Here is a 22,580-nt window from a genome sequence, read left to right as displayed (position 1 = left end):
TGTTCCGCAGCTTGGTGCAGATGGACATTTTGACTTGGCCATTGTGGACCCTGGCCACAATACCTTGGGGCTTTCCAAAGGCACCACGCATACCTGTCTGGAGCCTGGATTGGGGACAGCATGCCAGTCATGAATGTCCACTGAAAAGGGCTGTCTCCAAGGTCCCTTAGGGCAACCTATACAGGCAACAGGCTGCATACACTACCGAGGAGGCCGCTGTTTGCAGCCATTGCACACTGGGCTCCCATGGGGAAAAGAGCACGGTCAGTTTAATTGGCTGCAAATCAATTATTTACATTTTAGCCAATTTAATCTGAGCAAGACAAATGAAAAGTGTATTAGGAATTAAAATATTTCTAGAATGATGAAGTATTTCAAATAATTTATAAATAGGTTGCCAATATAAATTTATCTGCTCTGTGGGCATTAAAGTTCATAAAAAAAATTCCTATTTAAAATGGAACCAGTTTTATAGTACTTCATTTTCTTTCCTTCCTTCCTTCCTTCCCTCCTTCCTTCCTTCTTTCCTTCCTTCCTCTCTCTCTCTCTTTCTCCCTCTCTCCCTCTCTCTACTCTTTCTCCTTTTCTTTCTTTTTTTTTAATATACTGATTTTTATTTTTTTCCATTTTAGCTGGTTTACAGTGGTGTTCTGTCAATTTTCTATTGTACAGCATGGTGACCCAGTTACACATACATGTATACATTCTTTTTTCTCACATTATCATGCTCCATCATAAGTGACCAGATATAGTTCCCAGTGCTACATAGCAGGATCGCGTTGCTAATTCATTCCAAAGGCAATAGTCTGCATCTGTTAACCCCAAGCACCCCATCCATCCCACTCCCTCCCCCTCCCCCTTGGCAACCGCAAGTCTATTCCCTAAGCCCATGATTTTCTTTTCTGTGGAAAGGTTCATTTGTGCCATGTATTAGATTCCAGATATGTGATATCATATGGTATTTGTCTTTCTCTGTCTGACTTGCTTCACTCAGTATGAGAGTCTCTAGTTGCATCCATGTTGCTGCAAATGGCATTATTTTGTTTTTTTTTATGGCTGAGTAGTATTCCATTGTGTATATATACCACATCTTCCTAATCCAATCATCTGTTGATGGACATTTGGCTTGTTTCCATGTCTTGGAAATTATGAATAGTACTGCAATGAACATATGGGTGCATGTATCTTTTTTTTTATTTTTTTATTTTTTTAAAGATACAATTTTATTTTATGTATATTTTTTTGACACATAAATCTTTTTTAAGGAAAGTTTTGTCCGGATATATGCCCAAGAGTGGGATTGCTGGGTCATATGGTAGTTAGTTCTATGTATAGTTTTCTAAGGTACCTCCATCCTGTTCTCCATAGTGGTTGTACCAGCTTACATTCAGTGCAACAGTGCAGGAGGGTTCCCTTTTCTCCACACCACCTCCAGAATTTATTATTTTTGGACTTAATAATAATGGCCATTCTTACTGGTGTGAGGTGGTATCTCCATGGTAGTTTTGATTTGCATTTCTTTAATAATCAGGGATGTTGAGCATTTTTTCACGTGCTTATTGGCCATCTATATATCTTCCTTGGAGAAATGTCTGTTCAGGTCTTTTGCCCATTTTTCCGTTGGGTCATTGGCTTTTTTGCTGTTGCGTTGTATAAATTGTATAGTTTAGAGTTTAAGCCCTTGTCTGTTGCATCATTTGAAACTATTTTCTCCCATTCTGTAAATTGCCTTTTTGTTTTCTTTTTGATTTCCTTTGCTGTGAAAAGCTTGTCTGTTTGATTAGGTACCATTGGTTTATTTTTGCTCTTATTTCTGTGGCCTTGGGAGAATGACCTGAGAAAATATTCATGAGGTTGATGTCAGAGAATGTTTTGCCTATGTTCTCTTCCAGGAATTTTATATTTAAGTCTTTCAGCCATTTTGAGTTTATTTTTGTGCACGGTGTGAGGGTGTGTTCTAGTTTCATTGCTTTGTGTGCAGCTGTCCAGGTTTCCCAGCAATACTTGCTGAAAAGACTGTCTTTTCCCCATTTTATGTTCTTACCTCCTTTGTCAAAGATTAATTGACCAGAGGTTGGTCTGTCTGTCTGTCTTTCTTTCTTTTTCTCTCTTTCTCTCTCTCTCTTTCTTTTTTTTTTAATGGCTGCACCCTTGGCATGTGGAAGTTCCTGGGCCAGGGATCAAACCTGTGCCATTGTAACAACCTGAGCTGCTGCAGTGACAGCACCAGGTCCTTAACCTACTGTGCCAAGGCAACTCCTCTTCATAGTATTTCTATGTGTTGCGATATCAGAATTTTAAGGTAATCTATTTGTTTTGATCACCTGTATTTTCTTCTTTTTTCCTTCCCTTCTCCTTCCTTCCTTCCTTCCTTCCTTCCTTCCTTCCTTCCTTCTTTCTTTCTTTCTTTCTTTCTTTCTTTCTTTCTTTCTTTCTTTCTTTCTCTCTCTCTTTCTTTCTTTCATTTTTTGTTGTTCTAGGGCTGCACCCACAGCATATGGAAGTTCCCAGGCTAGGGGTCAAATCAGAGCTGTAGCCACCAGCCTACACGAGAGCCACAGCAATGCTGGATCTGAGCCATGTCTGTGACCTACACCCAGCTCACAGCAATGCTGGGTCTTGAACCCAATGAGCGAGGCCAGGGATTGAACCTGTGTCCTCATGGATGCTAGTCGGGTTCGTTAACTGCTGAGCCACAGTAGGAACTCCTGATAATGTGTATTTTCCAACTGTTATCAGTAATTGTTTATGTAATAAAAGGAGAAAAAAATGATCAATATTGTGCTTTGTTAAATAATATTTTTACCAGTTTTAGAAACATAAATGTTAATTTTTTTTGGCTTTTTTTTTTTTTTTTTTTAGGGCTGCCCTCAAGGCATAGGCTAGGGGTCAAATCAGAGTTGTAGCTGTTGGCCTATACCACAGCCACGGCAATGTGGGATCTAAGCCAGGACTCTGACTACACAGCTCGGGGCAAGGCTGGATCCTTAATGTACTGATTGAGGCCAGGGATTGAACTCGAGTCCTCATGGATACTAGTTGGATTTGTTGCCACTGAACCATGAGGGGAACTCCTCAAGTCTTTTCTAATCCTGCATTCCATAGCTGCCAACTCTTGGTTAATTTTTAGATTTTTGTGTACAGCATAATGGAGTTTGTGGAGAAAAAACAATTGCAGTTTCGGAGCCAGAAGATTTGCTAAAGTCATCAAATTATGACAAAAATCTATCAAATAAGATTTGAATTTGAGGGATGTGTTTCACACCTTGTTGCTTTTTTTGATTGGATCTTTCAATATCTGTTTTCTGACTTGGTATAAATGAATAGAAGAATATCAGTTTGGGGCTCAAATTTACTATATACTTGGGAATGCTTACTATGTAAGGAAGGAGTTAAATCTGTAAAAAGTTCACACTATTGAAGGCAGTTGGAGGTATGTTTTGGTTTAAAATAGTGTAGTATATGCACTTCTGAAAGAAGCACATGAAGCACACCTTTTAACTGGTTATTACCAGCTCTACCAAATCACTAAACACAGATTTCCTTGAAAAGTAAAACTCTGTAGTATGGCGTAAAAGACTCAATTTCAAGATAGATTTTCAGTTGAATATTTGTTACAAACCAGGCCATACATATATTAAATTTTTTAAAAAATTTAAATCAGAAGTGTTAAAGTGCTATCATATGTTTAGGTTTCTGTGCTCTTAAAAAATTCTTCTCTTTGAAAGGCACAATTTTTCTGTGAGTGTGTGTGTTAAGGATATTTCCGTATTATTATTATCTCTCAGACTTTATGAATGACAGCCTGCCTCAGAAGCAATACAAAGCAAAATATTCATAATGTTATTTTACATGCATATGACCACCTCTTAATCTGAAGTAGTCAGATTTAGAAAGAATTCTTTTGATTTCAGTATTTGTTAATTTAAGTTTATTCAGTCTCTCAACAGATACTTAAGTGCTACTCTTTGCAGTCAAGTGGCTGGGTTCTGAGGATATGGTGTACTACCTACTCTTCAGGAGCTTGTAGACAGACAAATGGGGGAAGACAGTGTTACAGTGTTAACATACTTAAATATAAAGCTATATAGCTCTGTGTAATAAGCTCTGTGAAGGAGAGGTATATCAGAATATATAATAAGGAAGGCCTTGAAAAGGCAAGAGTCATAATTAGATAAGGGAGAAAGAAAAAACCTAAGAAAAACTGCTCAGTGATCAGGAGATTCTCAGCCTCCAGGAAAAAGACTTTAGACTGTTGATGCTGCAGATGATGCAAGACATTGGGAATAAACTGGAGGCAAAGATGGATAATTTGCAGGAAACGCTGAGCAAAGAGATGCAAGATATAAAACTTAAGCAAGAAGAGATGCAAAATACAATAACTGAAATAAAAAATTCATTAGAAGCAGCCAACAGCAGAATACAGGAGGCAGAAGAATGAATAAGTGAGGTGGAGAGGACAGATTAGTGGAAATCATGGATGTGGAACAGAAAAGAGAAAAAAGATTGAAAACAAATGAAGAGAGTCTCAGAGAACTCTGGGACAATGTTAAACTTACCAACATCCATATTATGGGGGTGCCAGAAGGAGAAGAGAGAGAGAAATGGACAGAAAAAATATTTGAAGAGATAATAGCTGAAAACTTCCCTAACATGGGAAAGGAACCACTCATTCAAATCCAGGAAGTGCAACAAGTACCATATAAAGTAAACCCAAGGAGGAACACCTCAAGACACATATTAATCAAACTAACCAAAATTAAAGACAAAGAGAAAAAATATTGAAAGCAGCCAGAGAAAAGAAATAAATAACATACAAGGGAACCCCGATAAGGTTATCAGCAGATTTTTCAGCAGAAACTCTGCAGGCCAGAAGGGAGTGGCATGATATACTTAACGTGATGAAAGGAAAAAACCTGCAACCAAGATTACTTTACCCAGCAAGGCTGTCATTCAGATTTGAAGGGGAAATCAAAAGCTTCACAGATAAGCAAAAGCTAAGAGAATTCAGCAACACTAAACCAGCTTTACAACAAATACTAAAGGAATTTCTCTAGACAGAAAAGGCCTCAACCAGAAACAAAAATACCACAAATGACAGGGCTTACCAGCAAAGGTATATATACAGTAAAGACACTAAATCACCCATGCACAATTATGCCACCAAAGTCAGAAATCGTAAGAAGAGGAGGGTACATATGCAGGACACTGGAGATGCACTTGCAATTAAGAGACCAACAACTTAAAACAATCTCATGTATACACACACACACACACACACACACACATATGTGTATATATATATATAGACTCTTATATTAAACCTTCAGAATAACTGCAAACCAAAAATCTTCAATTGATACACAAACAAATAAGAAAAATCAAATATTACACTAAAGATAGTCATCAAACCACAAGAGAAGAGAACAAAAGAAGAAGGGAAGAAATAAGAGCAACATCAACAAAAAATCCAAAGTAATTAATAAAATGGCAATAAGAAAATACATATCAATAATTACCTTAAATGTTAGTGGATTAAATGCCCCAACCAAAAGACACAGGCTGGCTGAATGGATACAAAAACAAGATCCATCTATATGCTGGCTTCAAGAGACCCACTTCACTTCTAGGACACATACAAATTGAAAGTGAGAGGGTGGAAGAAAATATTCCATGCAAATGGGAATCAAAAGAAAGCTGGAGTGGCAATACTCATATCAGACAAAATAGACTTTAAAATGAAGAATATTTTAAGGGACAAGGAAGGTCCCTACCTAATGATCAAAGGATCAATCCAAGAAGAAGATACAGCAATTTTAAATATCTACACACCCAACATAGGTTCACCACAATGTATAAGGCAGTGGCTAACAACCTTAAAAGGATAAATCGACAATAACACAATAATAGTGGGGGACTTTAACACCCTACTTACAGCAATGGACAGATCATCCACACAGAAAATCAATAAGGAAACACAGGCCCTTAATGAAGCATTAGACCAGATGGACCTAATAGATATTTATGGGACATTCCATCCAAAAGCAACAGAATACACATTCTTCTCAAGTGCACATGGACCATTCTCTAAGATTGATCACATCCTGGGCTACAAATCCAACCTTGGTAACTGTAAGAAAATTGAAATCATAGCAAGCATGTTTTTCGACCACAACGCTATACGACTGGAAATCAACAACAAGAAAAAAAAAACTGCAAAAAACACAAACACATGGAGACTCAACAACATGCTACTAAACAACCAATGGATCACCGAAGAAATCAAAGAGGAAATTAAAAAATACCTTGAAGCAAATGACAACAAAGATACGACACTCCAAAACCTATGGGATTCAGCAAAAGCCATTCTAAGAGGAAAGTTTATAGCAAAGATGTCCACCTCAGGAAGCAAGAAAAATCTCAAATAAACAAGCTAACTTTACATCTAAAGCAGCTAGAAAGAGATCAATAGACAAGACCTAAAGTTAGAAGGACAGAAATCATAAAAGATCAGAGTAGAAATCAATGAAATAGAAACAAAGAAAACCATAAAAAAGATTCATGAAGTGAAAAGCTGGTTCTTTGAAAAGATCAACAAAATTGGTAAACCCTTAGCCAGACTTATCAAGAAAAAAAGAGATAGGACTCAAATCAATAAAATTAGAAATGAAAAAGGAGAAGTAACAACAGACATCACAGAAATACAAAGGATCATAAGAGACTAAATATGCAACTATATGCCAATAAAATGGAAAACCTAGAAGAAATTCTTAGAAAAGTACAATCTTCCACAACTAAACCAAGATGAAATAGAAAAGATGATCAGACCAATCACAAGTACTGAAATTGAAACTGTGATTACAAAACTTCCAACAAACAAAAGTCCAGGACCAGATGGCTTCACAGGAGAATTCTATCAAACATTCAGGGAAGAGCTATCACCTATCCTTCTGAAACTATTCCAAAAAATTGCAGAGGAAGGGACACTCCCAAACACATTTTATGAGGCCACCATCATCCTGATACCAAAACCAGACAAAAATACCACAAAAAAGGAAAACTACTGGCCAATTTCACTGTTGAACATAGATGCAGAAATCCTCAACAAAATACCAGCAAACCAAATCCAACAATACATTAAAAGGATTGTACATCATGATCAAGTGGGATTTATCCCAGGGATGCAAGGGTTCTTCAGTATCCGCAAATGCATCAGTGTGATACCCCACATTAACAAACTGAAGAATAAAAACCATATGATCCTCTCAATAGACGCAGAAAAAGCCTTTGACAAAATCCAATACCCACTTCTGATAGAAAACCTTCTGAAAATGGGCATAAAGTGAACCTGCCTCAACATATAAAGGCCATATATGACAAACCCACAGTGAACATCATTCTCAGTGGTGAAAAGCTGAAAGAATTCCCCCTGAGATCAGGAACAAGATAAGGATGTCTGCTTTCGCCACTACTGTTAACATAGTTTTGGACGTCCTAGCCACAGCAATCAGAGAAATAAAAGAAAAAAAAAAGGAATCTAAATTGGAGTGGAAGAGGTAATACTATCACTGTTTGCAGATGACGTGATACTATACCTAGAGAATCCTAAAGGCTCTACCAGAAAACTGTTAGAGCTCATCCACGAATTTGGCAAAGTCGCAGGATGCAAAATTAATACACAGAAATTGACTGCATTTCTATATACTAACAATGAAAGGTCAGAAAGAGAAATTAGGCAAGCAATCCCATTTACCATCACATCCAAAATACCTAGGAGTAAACCTACCTAAAGAGACAAAAGACCTGTACCCTGAAAACTATAAGACACTGATGAAAGAAATCAAAAGATGACACAAATAGATGGAAAGATATACCATGCTCGTGGATTGTAAGAGTTAATATTATCAAAATGACTATACTACCTAAGGCAATCTACAGATTCAATGCAATCCCTATCAAATTACCAAGGAGATTTTTCACAGAACTCAAACAAAATATTTTAAAGTTTGTTTCGAAGCACAAAAGACCCAGAATAGCCAAAGACATCCTGAAAAAGAAAAATGGAAATGGAGGAATCAGGCTCCCGCACTTCAGACTATACTACAAAGGAACAATCATCAAAACCGCATGGTACTGGCACAAAGACAGACATATAGATCAGTGGAACAGGTTAGAAAGTCCAGAATTAAACCCACGCACCTACAGCCAACTAATCTATGACAAAGGAGGCATGAATATACAATGGAGAAAAGACAGCTTGTTCAATAAGTGGTGCTGGGAAAACTGGACAGTCACATGGAAAAAGAATGAAATTAGAAAACTCCCTAACACCAGACACAAAAATAAACTCCAAATGGATTAAAGACCTAGATGTAAGACCAGATACTATAAAACTCTTAGAGGAAAACATAGGCCAAACACTCTCTGACATAACTGACAGCAACATCTTCTCAGATCCACGTCTTAGAGTATTGACAAAAAAAAAAAAAAAAAAAAAAAAAAAACCCAAAAATAAAAATAAACAAATGTGACTTAAAAATTTATGCACAGCAAAGGAAACCCTAAACAAAACGAAAAGACAACCCACAGAATGGGAGAAAATCTTTGCAAGTGAATCAAATGACAAGGGATTCATCTCCAAAATTTATAAACAACTTCTGCAGCTCCATACCAAAAAAACAAACAACCCCATCAAAAAATGGGCAGAAGATCTAAACAGACAGTTCTCCAAAGAAGACATACACATGGCCAAACAACACATGAAAAGATGTTCAACATCACTCATTATTAGAGAGATGCAAATCAAAACCACTCTGAGGTACCACCTTACACCAGCCAGAATGGCCATCATCAAAAAATCTACAAACAGGGGAGTTTCCGTCATGGTGCAGTGGTTAAGGGACCCAACTAGGAACCATGAGATTGCGGGTTTGATCCCTGGCCTTGCTCAGTGGGTTGAGGATCCGATATTGCCATGAGTTGTGGTGTAGGTTGCAGACACAGCTCAGATATCTGGTGTGTTTGTGGCTGTGGTGTAGGCCCGCATTACACTGGAGAAAAAGGAACCCTATTACACTGTTGGTGGGATTGTAAATTGGTGCAACCACTGTGGGAAACAGTATGGAGATTCCTCAGAAAACTAAACATAAAACTACCATTTGATCCAGCAATCCCACTCCTGGGCATCTATCCAGAGAAAACCATGAGTTGAAAAGACACATGTACTCCACTGTTCATTACAGCACTATTGACAATAGCCAAGACATGGAAACAACCTAAATGTCAAAGAAGTACATATACACAATGGAATATTACTCAGCCATTAAAAGGAACGAAATACCCACATTTTTAGCAACATGGATGAACCTAGAAATTATCATGCTAAGTCAAGTCAGTCTGACAATGAGACACCAACATCAAATGCTGTCACTGACATGTGGAATCTGAAAAAAGGACAGACTGAACTTCTTTGCAGAGCAGATACTGACTCACAGACTTTGAAAAACTTATGGTTTCCAAAGGAGACAAGTTGAGGGGTGGGGGGATGCGCTGGGGGTGTGGGATGGAAATCCTATAAAATTGGATTGTGATGATCATTGTACAACTATAAATGTAATAAATTCATTGAGTAATAAAGAAAAAAAAATAAGGAAGGCCTGACTTGACCTGGGAAGTCACAGAAAGTGTCTCTGCAAAAGTTGAGCTGAGATCTTAAAATAATGGGTTATTATTGAGTTGCATAGAGGAGGGACACTGTTCTCAGGTACTCTGTAGGGGAACTCGCTACTTTTATTTATTTATTTTTTTGTCTTTTGTCTTTTTTTAGGGCTGTACCCTTGGCATATCGAGGTTCCCAGGCTGGGGGTCCAATTGGAGCTGTTGATGCTGGCCTACGTCATAGCCACAACAACGCCAGATCCGAGCAGTGTCTGTAACCTGCAGATGGCAACACCAGATCCTTAAACCACTGAGTGAGGCCAGGGATCGAACCCGCAACATCATGGTTCCTAGTCAGATTCTTTTCTTCTGTGTCTCTATGGGAATTCCAAGGAGCTCACTACTTTTGAAGAACTTCACTGTGAGAAGAGATTGGTGGGCTGGGGAGAGAGTATCCAGCTTTAAGATTACACTTCAGAGGTCAGTAGGGACCAGACCTTAAAGAATTGTAGAGATCGTGTTAAGGATTTTTATTTTATTTTTTTTGGCCATGCCCATGGCTTGCGGAGATTACTGGGCCAGGGATCAAACCTGTGCCACAGCAGTGACCCAAGCAACTGCCGTGACAACACCCGATCCTTAACTGGCTGAGCCACCAGGGAACTCCAAGCATTTTGATTTTGAGAGCAGTAGGACATTATTAAAAGTGTAATTACAGTAAGTTTACATTTTAAAAGTTAGTATATTTGAATTTGATAGTTGTATGGTAATTCTTTTATAGTTATGCTGTCCACCACAAGTCAGCACCTTCCTGCTGCTGCTGGTGGTAATGGTAGCATTAATACTTAACTGCCATTTATTTTGTACTTATTTTGTAAACTCTGATTCTTATAATTAATGAGGTGGTTGATATTAGCTTCATTAAAAGATGAGGAAACTGATCCTCAGAAGGAATAAATAATTTGACCAAGGTTGTTAGCAAATTAAGTAATCAAGCTGGGAAACTCACTGGGCATTCAGTCCAGGGTTTTCTGCTGTCAAATTCCAGTTGGCTAATAGGAGCACACTCAAATATAGACCCATTTACATTTTCTGGCCAAATTATACATTCAGTTAAGTTCTTAAAGATATTTTTAGTAATGAGACATTAGTGCTTCTCAGTTTTCAAACTGAATTTAATTCTAATTTCTTAGTGTCCAGCAGAGGGAGCCAGAAAGATTGATATTCCAATACACTTTGGAATTCTCCTAGTTAGAAATATTCATTCATAAGCAATTCTATTGAACTCATACTAAGGATAATCATTTAAATGTAATGTGTAGGAGTTCCCGCCATGGCGCAGAAGAAATGAATTTGACTAGTAACAATGAAGTTGCGTGTTCGATCTCTGGCCTTGCTCAGTGGGTTAAGGATCTGGCGTTGCTGTGAGGAGTAGTGTAGATCGCAGACGCAACTCGGATCTGGAGTTGCTGTGGCTGTGGTGTAGGCTGGCACCTGTAGCTCCGATTCGACCCCTAGCCTGGGAACCTCCATATGCTGCATATGTGACCCTAAAAAGCAAAAAAAAAAAAAAAAAATGTAATATGTATATTTTGATTTAAAAGTAAATTGCCGGAGTTCCCGTTGTGGCGCAGTGGTTAACGAATCCGACTAGGAACCATGAGGTTGTGGGTTTGGTCCCTGCCCTTGCTCAGTGGGTTAACGATCCGGCGTTGCCGTGAGCTGTGGTGTAGGTTGCAGATGCGGCTCGGATCCCGCGTTGCTGTGGCTCTGGTGTAGGCCGGTGGCTACAGCTCCGATTCAACCCCTAGCCTGGGAACCTCCATATGCCGCGGGAGCGGCCCAAGAAATAGCAACAACAACAACAACAAAAACAACAAAAAGACAAAAGACAAAAAAAAATTAAATAAATAAAAAAAAAATAAAAGTAAATTGCCTTTCTAGGTATTGAAGAGTCTGGAAAGGATATGTAACAAAATATAAAGTTTTTTTATCCTTTAATGGTGATTTTGATAGGTTTTCTTTTCTGCTTTTAAAAAAATATATATTAGTCTTGTCTATTTTTTCTATTATTAATATGTATTGTAATAAAAAATAACATTGTTTATATGGGTAGTTTAAGGACTATTAAATAGTTTATAAAGTGTTTAAATTTTTTTCTTTCTTTTTAGGGCCTCACCTGTGGCATATGGAAATACCCAGACTAGGGGTCAAATCAGAGCTACAGTTGCAGGCCTGTGCCAAAGCCACAGCAACACTAGACCTGAGCCACATCTGCGATCTATGCTGCAACTTGCAGCAATGCTGGATCCTTAATTCACTGACAGGGATTGAACCTGCATCCTTAAAGAACTTATGTTGGATTCTTAACCTGCTGAGCAACAGCAGGAACTCCAGAATGTTTGCTTTTTAATCTAAAATGCATCACCAGTCAGTTTAATGCATCATTAATTTGCTTGGGAAATATTTTTCATATTGACACATTTAGGCCAGCACTTATCTGGATCTTTAAAATGCTGAATTACTGTAGTCTAAATTAAAAAAAATGTATTAGACTGCTGGTTGTCATATTAATAAGAACATTTTAGAGTATAAAAGAAAAATTCTTTATGCATAATATATTTAATAAGATTCAGTCTTAGAATTAAGTTCATGATACCATTTTCTCCTGCATCTATTTTGTAGAATTGAGAAATAGTATAAAACCAAGTTATTCCTTTTATGGAGTGATTACTAATCTGTACCTCTTTTTGACAGCATGGTATAGAAAAAAGTTGAAGTTTAGAATTACATCATCTTGAATTTGAATTCTTACTTTGTCAATTGGTAGCTAATTCATGTTGGCAAGTAACTAAACTTCTCTAAGTTCCTTTCTCTTTATATGAAAAATCAGGTTGGTAAAAAAATTATTTTTTGATTATAATTGAGGACTGTGGAGTGTGTATAAAGTATTTATTATTAACAATAAAAGTTAATTTTTCAGGTTTGCAACCTTAGTTTTGTTTTTGCCACAACCTCATTTCCAAAAGGTAAACTGATCTGATTTATCCTTTGTAGAATCTATACTGACCCATACCCCTAACTGCTATAGAAATGTAACTCCTTCATTAACTGAACTCATCTGTAGCCATAGACATCTTGCACTATATTCAGCTACCAAAATAATAGCTACACCACAGAATTCATCCCCCTTTTACCATTTGTTATATTTGATTTCTGTATTAGTCATCTTTGCTGCAGAAACAAATAACCCCTAGATCTTGATGGCTTGAACCCATATTACATTACATGTGCACTCTGGGCTGCCTGTGCAGAGTGGCTCTACTCCTCCTGTTTTCATTCTAAGACTCAGACTGAAGGAGCAGCCTCTGTCTAGATATGCCATTTGAATGGTACTAAGAACTCAGAGAGCTGGCTCAAACTTGCAGTACCTCATAAAGCTTCCATCAGGTGTGGAGTGCTTCATGGCTGCCAGAGCATGGCACCTGGCTGGGCTCAAAGTCAGTGAGGCACAGGGACAAATATTTTTCCCATTGGAGGCATAGGCAAGTTGTTGTAAGTCAATATGCAGGGGTTATAGTAGCCTCTTCCAAGGATGGGTATGGTAAATAGTGAATAGTCTGTTCTCTTGACCACAAATACTAGCTTTCTTCCCTTCTGCATACAAGATTTGTTTATCCCTTCCTTAAGAAAAATTCCCCAAGAATTTCTTTCAATCACATTAAAGTCTTAAACCATGTTAGAATTTCTGCATCATTTCAGTATGTAGATTTTCTTAAACCAGAGGGTTAGGGTTAGGGTTAGGGTTAGGGTTAGGGACCAGTTATCCTTCGCCCTCCATCTCGCCAACATACAGTAATGGAACAGGGGTAGGCTATCCACAGTAAACACTCCTGTTAAGAATGGGGAAGAATGGAGTCACTGGTCTCTGGCAATTCTTAGAATATTGTTGGATAAATATTTTCTTGGCACTGAGGGATGTTCCTTGATTAGGCCCTGGATTTACTCCTGTTTGAGATTCCCCAGTCCATGGTGTTGTGTGTGTGTGTGGCCATCAGGCTATGTCCTCTGTGAGGTGTTTCCTTTAATATTTTCCTCATCCATATTTGAACAGAGTATTGGAAGGTATACCCTTTTGGCTGGGGAATGAGGTGATGTGTTGAGTGGCTTTCCTGGCCTGCTTCTAGCCTGTAGAAATCTGGGGACCCAAAGATGATCTTGAATAGTGACAGACCCTTAACTCAGGCCCGGGGTTGTTTTGGAAGTTGTCTTTTGTCTTTTTACCTATTTAGGTTTAGTCAGATCAATGTGCTAATAACTGTATCCTCAACTCTTTGAGATGTGCTATGTTTTTTTTTTTTGCCTTTTTTTTTTTTTTTTTTTTTTTTTTTTGCTGTTTAGGGCTGCACTCTTGGTATGTGGAAGTTCCCAGGCTAGGGGTTGAATCAGAGCTACAGCTGCCTGCCTGCACTACAGCCACAGCAACGTGGGATCCAGCTAATCTGCAACCTACACCACAGCTCATGGCAACACCAGATCCTTAACCCACTGAGCGAGGCCAGGGATCAAAGCTGCATCCTCATGGATACTAGTCGGATTTGTTTCTGCTGCGCCATAATGGGAATTCCTGAGATGTGCATTTTTTTCTCTAGATAGGAATATAGTTATCCTGTGCTTATCAGGTTTCTGTGGGACCACATCCTTAGTCTCTTCCTGTGGGGAGTTCCCCTCCAAGCCACTTTGTTTCACTGAAAGGTTTATTGGATGAAAGGAAAACATTTGTTTCCTTTACTCACAACTCAATACCCTTGTACTCCCAAGTGTGTGTGGGTTTTTCCACATTAAGCAATTCTCCAGTTCCTCTTGAGCACTGACTGGGTGTCCTACAGTGTAACTCAGTTCTGACACTACCCAGAGTTAGCTCAGACTTTACAGGTTAAGGGCTCAATCCCATAAGACCACCCCTCTGCTACTTTAGACACCAATCACAAGTTCAGTCTTTTCACCAAGTTGTAGAATTTTTTACACCTAACAGTTTTATTTACCGCTGCATTTTATGGTTTTCCATCTTTTTCAATCTCCAGTAACAGTTTTCTTGCTGTCTGCTACCTGGCCTCAATGCCTACATCACAAATAAATGTATTTTTGATGGTGGTGATTGTGAAGATAGTGCCCTACGTCACTAGTTTCTGCAGTGTTCAGCTTTGTTGTAGTAATTACCTAATTTCAGTGGTTTCTCAAAACAACAAACTTATATTTCCTAAGCTTATGTTGTAGATTGTGGGTCAGCTCTAGAGAACTAGCCTGTGACTTCCCTCCAGAACCAAGGCTGAAGGAGCAACCCTTATGTTAAATATGGCAACCTCCTGACAAAGTACTAAAGCAAGACTGGCCCAAATTCAAGTTGCTGTTTCAAGTTTTTGCTTAGATGTGATGTACATCTGTTCACATTCTGTTGGCGAAAACATATGATGTGGGCAGTCAAAATTAATAAGCTAAGGATGTCTATTCTTTCCCTGTGAGATATGCATAAATCCCACATCTGCATGTGTATGGGTGTGTATTCTACATATATACATATATGTGTGTGTGTACATATATATAAAATCATCTTGCAAGGGAGGGGATTGACTAATCTCGATACTACTGTCTATCACAACTTTCTCACATACTTTTGAATAATGCACAAAAATCCGAGTATACTCTTTTTAAAATTTGAGGTCGTATTATCTTAATATATTGTATCAATCAAGGTTCTCCAGAGAAAAAGAACTAATAGGAGAGATCTATATATCTATATCTCGTACATATCTCTATATCTGAGAGAGATTTATATACTTTAAGGGATTAACTTAAATGATTACGGGGGGCTGGAAAATCTAAAGTGTGTAAGGCAGGTGGGCAGGCTAGGAACTCAGGCAGGATTTCTGTGTTTACAGTTATGAGTTAGGATTGCTTCTTCTCTGGGAATTTTCAGTTTTTCCTCTTTAGGTTTTCAAGTCATTGGATGAGGCCTATTTCACGTTATCAAGGGTGATCTCCTTTACATCAGGTCAACTGATTTCAAATGTTAATCAAATCTACAAAAATACCTTCATAGCAACATCTAGAATAATGTTTGGCCAAACAACTGGATATCATAACCAAGCCAAATTGTTAAATAAAATTTCTTATCGTATGTACATAGTATTATTTTGCAGAGAGTAGAATATGAATACAAAGTGTTCTTTTTAATAGATCTCACGGCAAGGCAACAAACAAATTAGCTTGATCACAACTAATAAACTAGATGTATTTTGGCTGAAGATATTTAAACATCTGAAATGGGTTGGCAAACTGGGAATTCCTGTTGTGGTTCAGTGTGTTAAAAATCTGACCAGTATCCATCAGGATGCTGGTTTGGTCCCTGGCCTTGCTCAGTAGGTTAAATGTTCTTTCGTTGCTTCAAGCTGCATGTAGGTCACAGATGTAGCTCAGATTTGGTGTTGCTGTGGCTGTGGTGTAGGCTGGCAGCTGCAGCTCCAATTCAACTCCTAGCCTGGGAACTTCCATATGCTACAGTTGTGATCCTAAAAAGAAGAAAATAAAATAAAAATGGGTTGTCAAACAATGGCCCACTGCCTGTTTTTATAAAGCTTAATTGAAACACAGCCATGTTTATTTTTTATATATTGTCTGTGGCTGTTTTCATTCTGTAATGGCAGAGTTGACGAGTTACAACAGAGACTGCATGTTATAGATCCTAAATTATTTACCATCTAGATGTTTACAGAAAGTGTTTACCAACCCTTAAAGAATACAGAGAAAAGGTGCTTGTGGTTCTTGCCCTGTAATGGTTCACTCCTAGTTCAGTGTTTCCATTCTAGTATGAATGTATACTTATTAAACACTATACTAGCAATATTTTATTATTAAAATCCACATATTAAATTCATAAAGTTAATAATTTCTTAATTTTTTTATTGCAAATCATTTCAGATTTTCTTTTAGGTCACATGCTGAGTTCAGTTTTTGTGGATAAAATATGTATGTATGCTATTAGTTTTTAAATGAATATTTGTGTATCTTTGGAAAGGAAGAGAAAGTACTTTTTCTATAAAATTTTATCAGCTTCATATTATTACAGTTGCAAAATTCATTGTATGTATCTATTTTCCTTCATTTAAAATGGTAAAAGGGGAGTTCCCTTCATGGCTCAGTGGTTAATGAATCTGACTAGGATCCATGAGGATGTGGGTTCAATCCCTGGCCTTGCTCAGTGGATTAAGGATCCAGCATTGCCATGAGCTGTGGTGTAGGTCACAGTTGTGGCTTGGATTCTGAGTTGCTTTGGCTGTGGCATAGGCCAGCTGCTGTAACTCTAGCCTGGGAACTTCCATATGGCACAAGTGCAGCCCTAAAAAGCAAAAAAAATAAATATATGTGTGTGTGTGTGTGTGTGTGTGTGTGTGTGTATAAAATGCTAAAAGTATATATTTCTTTCCATATGGCACAAGTGCAGCCCTAAAAAGCAAAAAAAATATGTGTGTGTGTGTGTATAAAATGCTAAAAGGATATATTTCTTTGTCCAGCTCATCCCCTTTATTTATTTAACTGTTTTATTTTTCAGTTTGACTGCTCTTTTACCTGTAAAATTGAATTAGACCACAAGATATATTTGTCTTCAAACTAAATAGTAAATTGCAACTTTAGTTAGTAGAGAGAGTCTAGACCCTGGATTCAGACATTTGTAGGTTTAAATTTAGTGGCTTAAAACAACAGCTATTTTACTTGCTGCTGACTCCACAGGTCAGCAATTTAGGTTGGGCTCTGCTGCATGGTTGTTCCACTGTTCTTGTCTGGGGTTACTCATGTGGCTGCCATCATGTCATGTGGTAGAGCCTCTAGGGCTGGGTTGGCCACGCTGATGTGTTTGGCACTTTATGCTGGATTGCATGGCTGGATGTCTGGGCTCTTTCTCAAGGTCTCGCATTATAGGAGACTAGCTTGTTTACATTGTATCAGCAGCATTCCAAGATGGGAAGCTGCAAGCTCTCTTGAGACTTAAATTCAAAGTTCTAAAAAGATCACTTCTGCCAGGTTCTGTTTGTCAATATAAGTTGCAAATCTAGCCTAAGGAATTATTAGTGGCTGCACAACCCAACACTGTAAAATGCTTAGTTTCTTTATGCCCCATTTGGAAAGTAGAAATAACAAGATGACTTAGGGGATGCTTCTTGTAGTTTAACAATTATGCATATAAAGCACTTAGAAGTATTTCTTAAAAATTTTTGAAATTTAATCTTTATTTTAAATGCTGTGTTTTTTTTTTACTATGGACCTAATATGCATTCTTTGTCTTTATTAATTGGTCATGTATTTTTAATATGGGAGAAATATATTAGGACTCACTGGAAAGAAATCCATGTAAACTAGATCTGTGGGAAGAGTTATACACAAATAATTGTGTAGAACAATTACTCATTTAAGAAATACAAAGAAAAGCGATTAGCTTCTAATGTGTTTACAAAAAAACATGCATTTTCTTATATCTCTAATGTATGTATATATCTTTATAGTTCCCATTTTTAATTTTAAAAATATTGGCTAGTAGTATAAGATCTGTTATCAGTTTAATTCTTGAAGGATCTTTTGGGTTTTAGCAAATATATTTTTGTTTAGCTAATGTCTCTTCACAAAGCCAAAAAAGAAAAAAATAGCCAAAGAAACAAAAATCTCTCTTATTTTTCATTTTGGTCAAACACTATCAAAGGCTCTTTTATAAGTGTATCTGTTTTGCTTTTTACTTTGTTAGGAATAAAAATAGAATGCTTCCTAAATCTGTTCTGTTTTGAGATATATATATATATATGTATATGTCAGACGTTAGCAAAAATGTTTGTTAAAACTCACTAGAGTTGTTACCCTGTTCACTGGTATGTGTAAGGTGGGGTAGGGGGCATAATAATCCCTTCTTGGTTTTTTCCTTTATGTTTTAAGATTTTTGGGAGTTCCCCTTGCAGCTCAGCGGAAATGAATCTGACTAGGAACCATGAGGTTACAGGTTCGATCCCTGGCCTTGCTCAGTGGGTTAAGGATCCGGCATTGCCATGAGCTGTGGTGTAGTTTGCAGACTTGGGATCGGATCTGGCATTGCTGTGGCTCTGGCATAGGCCAGCAGCAACAGCTCTGATTAGACCCCAGCCTGGGAATCTCCATATGCCCCGGCTGTGGCCCTAAAAAGACAAAAGACAAAAACAAACAAAAAATTTTACTCGTGACATTTAAGTATGTAGAAAATTAATTTGAATAAATTTGGGGGACAGAGTTTATTTCTCCCAAATAACCAACTGCTTAACATTTTGAAGGGGATCTTAGCAAAATGTTAACTTCTGCAGCCTGAGAGCTCTATTCTTATATGATAAGTGTTTTTAATTTGTTATGTTTAGGATCTATGTGTATGTTTATTTTAGGACTTAATGATTCTTCTGATGAGGAAGAGTGAGATAAGTAACATTATGAAATGAATGATACTTGTTAAAATTGGAGAGGCAGTTTCCCGTCTATATTTTAAATAAACTCTTTGGGGTGACTAGACAGTTCTAATCAAGGAGCAAATACCTGCAATAGGGAGGGGTAGACAGTCTGGTATTTATGCAACAGACTAGAATAGAATCAAACTGAGTGGTTCGGAGATCTTGTCAAAGCAGTGCTGAGTGTTTTTGACTCCAGTTGTTTAAAGTTGTTTTTAGATTTCAGAGTACCTTTAGTCCTTAAGATGTTAGATTTATTATTTTAATAAATTTATAAATAACATATAATAATAATTATTATTGTCTTTTTGTCCTTGACATTTTTATGTAGAGAAATCCAATAAAGCAGGATTAAGCATGTTACTGTCTTGGTCAGAAAAATGATTGATGGGATATAATTTTCCCTTTCTTCTGTTGAGTCCCGACTACATAGTACTTTCAGATCATGCAGTGGAAGGCTTGAGAGGATAAGAGAAGTGGATGGGACCTAATTAAATAAAGATAAGGAAAAATTGGAAAGATAAGAGTCTGAGGTCTGGGAGAAAGACACTGGATGTTTAGCTTTTGTTTTCCTGGTTTATTTTAACATTCTTTCCACCCTTTTCTATTATGTAGGCTCTAATTTGCTGTTACATAAGAGGGATAAATAGCCTTTGGACTAAATGGAATGGGGGAAATATTTCTAACTACCATCAATCCAATGAACTGCTGAACAGTCTTAATTGTGCAGCCTAATCTTCAAGGAATGTTTATGCTTCATGAGCTTTGCTTTCTGCTGTTTGCTCCGTTTTTACTGGTGGCAGAGCCTGTCTTGGGTGTAACGGAATGGTGATAATTGTAGGGTTACTGTGGAAGCCTGTAGTACTTTGTTTTAATTAGATATTTAGAGGAATTTGCCTAAATGTACATATTCAGTTTTTATTTAGCCCCCCCCAACCCCAGAAAATTTTAGTTGCCTCTAAGTTCTTTTTCTTGAAGAGCCTTATTTTGAGGATGTGACTGTGAAATCTGGATTTGGGGGTCCTATTTTTCTTTTATGATAGGTTTTTTAGTGTAGTTCTTTGCAAAGTTTGTTTAGGTTTCTAGGTCTGAGGTGGGTGAGATAGATTATGATATTTATTATGTTAAGATAATTCATAAATCTTATAGACATTTCAAGGCAGGTTAAGATTTAGCTGGTTATTGTTCATTATAAATGCTTGGAAGTAAAAATAAATAGGATGAATTATTTTTTTAGACTTGATTCTAATGTAGCCAGAAGAACCTAATGAAAAAGAGTTGCCTTAGTTCCCAAATAAGTCCCTTTTGAAAAATTTTGATGATAAAACTGGGGAATGTCACATTTTAGATCTAATGGTGCCTGCTCCCTCCTCCCCTCTCATTCCGTGATCTCTCTTACTCATTCTGTTAGCTAAACTGGCCTTCCTTTCACACAGGCCAGGCTCCTTTCACTGCTTGTTCTCTTTTGGAAATATAAATTCTCCCAGGCTGGTTCTTCCTTTTCATTCAGATCCCGTCGTCAATATCACCCGGTCAGAGCTTTCTGGGTTACCTAGCCTAACAGTGTGCCCCTAGCATTTCATCACCTTACTTTTTTTCACCTGATAGTTTTTGTTTTCTTTAGTTGTTTAACCCTGTTTTTTTCCTTTAGAACAAAGGGTTCCATTAGAAGAGAGACTTTGATATGTTTATGACCTTGATAATAGTGATGGTTTTACTGGAATATACTTATTCTCAAACTCATTGAGTTGTATACATTAAATAAATACTTCTTTTTGCATGTGAATTATACTTCAGTAAAGTGGTTTAAAAAAGAGAGAAACTTTGGCTGTTTTACTCACTTTTATATCCCCAGCGCCTTGCATGCTGTAGAGTAGGTGCTTCATTAAAGTTTGCATATGCAAATATGGAAGTTCTTATCCTTCTTTCTTTGCTATAAAGGACACCTAAGTTTATGATGTTTAATTTTTAAAGATAATTGCATTTTTACATCGGAGATTTATTTTCAGATGATTTGTGAAATGGAAATAGCTTACTTAGTGGAAAGCACTGGACAAGTCATAACAATAAGATCTCTAATCATTATGCAGCTAATTACAATTGCCTTATATGAAATCCCATAATCTCCTAGTGACTCAATTTCTGCATGTGTAATATGCAAAGCAGTGTTAATATTTCATATGATAAGGAGTTCCTGTTGTGGCTCAGCAGTAATGAACCCAACCAGTATCCCTGAGGATGTGGGTTCAATCCCTGGCCTCGCTCAGTGGGTTAAGGATCCAGTGTTGCCGTGAGCTGTGGTGTAGGTCACAGACATGGCTTGGATCCCTCATTGCTGTGGCTGTGGTATAGACCGGCAGCTGCGGCTCTGATTTGACCTCTGGCCTGGGAACTTCCATATGTCACAGGTGCACCTAAAAAGCCAAAAAAAAAAAAAATTCCAGTAGGAGTCACTGTTCAGAGCTCTGTAGACATTGTAAAAGAATTTGTCTTTCTCTTATAAGAGTAGAAAACTATTGGCGGATTTTAAGTTGAGGTGTGGGACAGGGTATGTGGAAAGGAGTGGTATAGTGGTGGTGGTATGATTAGATTTTCATTTTGAAAATCATTCTGGCCACAGTGTGGAAAATACAAGAGAAGGGATTGGAATGAATATGGACAGACCAGTTGAGAGATGAATGTAGTCGTCTTGGTGTGGGGTTACGCTAACTTGAAGTGCCAGGGTAATATTGATAGAGATGGAGATAATGGGGAAGTAAAGTCACCAGGTTTCAGGGATAGCGGACCAAAGAGAGGCAGATGTCCAGACTCATATCTAGGTCTGTCTTGCACAACTAGATGGGTCATTAGTGAACCTTGGGATAGGATCAGATTTCAGGAGGAGGAACACGTTTTTAGTTTGGGACATATAAGTACTTTTAAGACACTGAACAAGAATTGTCAAGATTTGATTGCATGGGCCTGGAACTTAGAAAAGCCTGGGTTGCAGATGTGTATGGGAGTTATTTGTGAGTAGATTTTAATTAATAGATCATGAGTATGAAGTGCTCTGTAAACTGTAAAGGGCTACAAATTGTCTTAATTTGTGGTGCTGTTTCAAACCCGGTGATTTTTTTTTTTACCTGTCTTTCGGTAGATAGTTTAGTCATTTTTTTTCTACAGAACTGTTCTGACTTTTCCCTCTTTTGAACTACTTCTATACCTTACATGTAATTACTGTGGTATTTCAGCAGTATATTATGATTATGTGTGTGTTTATGTACATATCTGTCTGTCTTTTATAGTGTGAGGTCATTTGAATAAAGTGACTGGGTTTTATTATTGTGAATTGCCTGAGGCTGGGTCTCATGTATGTTTTGTTCCCTATGGTATATCTAGCACTTAATGTGTGGCATAGCACATATCAAAGAT

At 37.5% G+C, this 22,580-nt stretch overlaps 1 protein-coding gene and 1 non-coding gene across 4 annotated transcripts in view; one reads left to right on the top strand and one right to left on the bottom strand.

Annotated features, from left to right (window-relative positions):
• Window positions 1–22,580, top strand: part of UACA (uveal autoantigen with coiled-coil domains and ankyrin repeats) — a 98,661-nt gene that overhangs the window by 23,251 nt on the left and 52,830 nt on the right. The gene's annotated exons all lie outside the window — the stretch shown is intronic.
• On the bottom strand, window positions 149–283 carry LOC146406886 (small nucleolar RNA SNORA70). Its single transcript, XR_014832287.1, has one exon. It is a non-coding gene; the product is annotated as a small nucleolar RNA SNORA70 (small nucleolar RNA).

This window comes from Sus scrofa, chromosome 1, assembly GCF_054392235.1.
Source record: "Sus scrofa isolate SSC_HxYL_T2T_F1_AM1 chromosome 1, Sscrofa_HxYL_maternal_Yorkshire_Landrace_v2.0, whole genome shotgun sequence".
In the NCBI taxonomy this organism is placed as follows: domain Eukaryota; kingdom Metazoa; phylum Chordata; class Mammalia; order Artiodactyla; family Suidae; genus Sus; species Sus scrofa.
The sequence above is the reverse complement of the archived record's forward strand: the minus strand, read 5'-3'. Positions and strand labels throughout refer to the sequence as shown.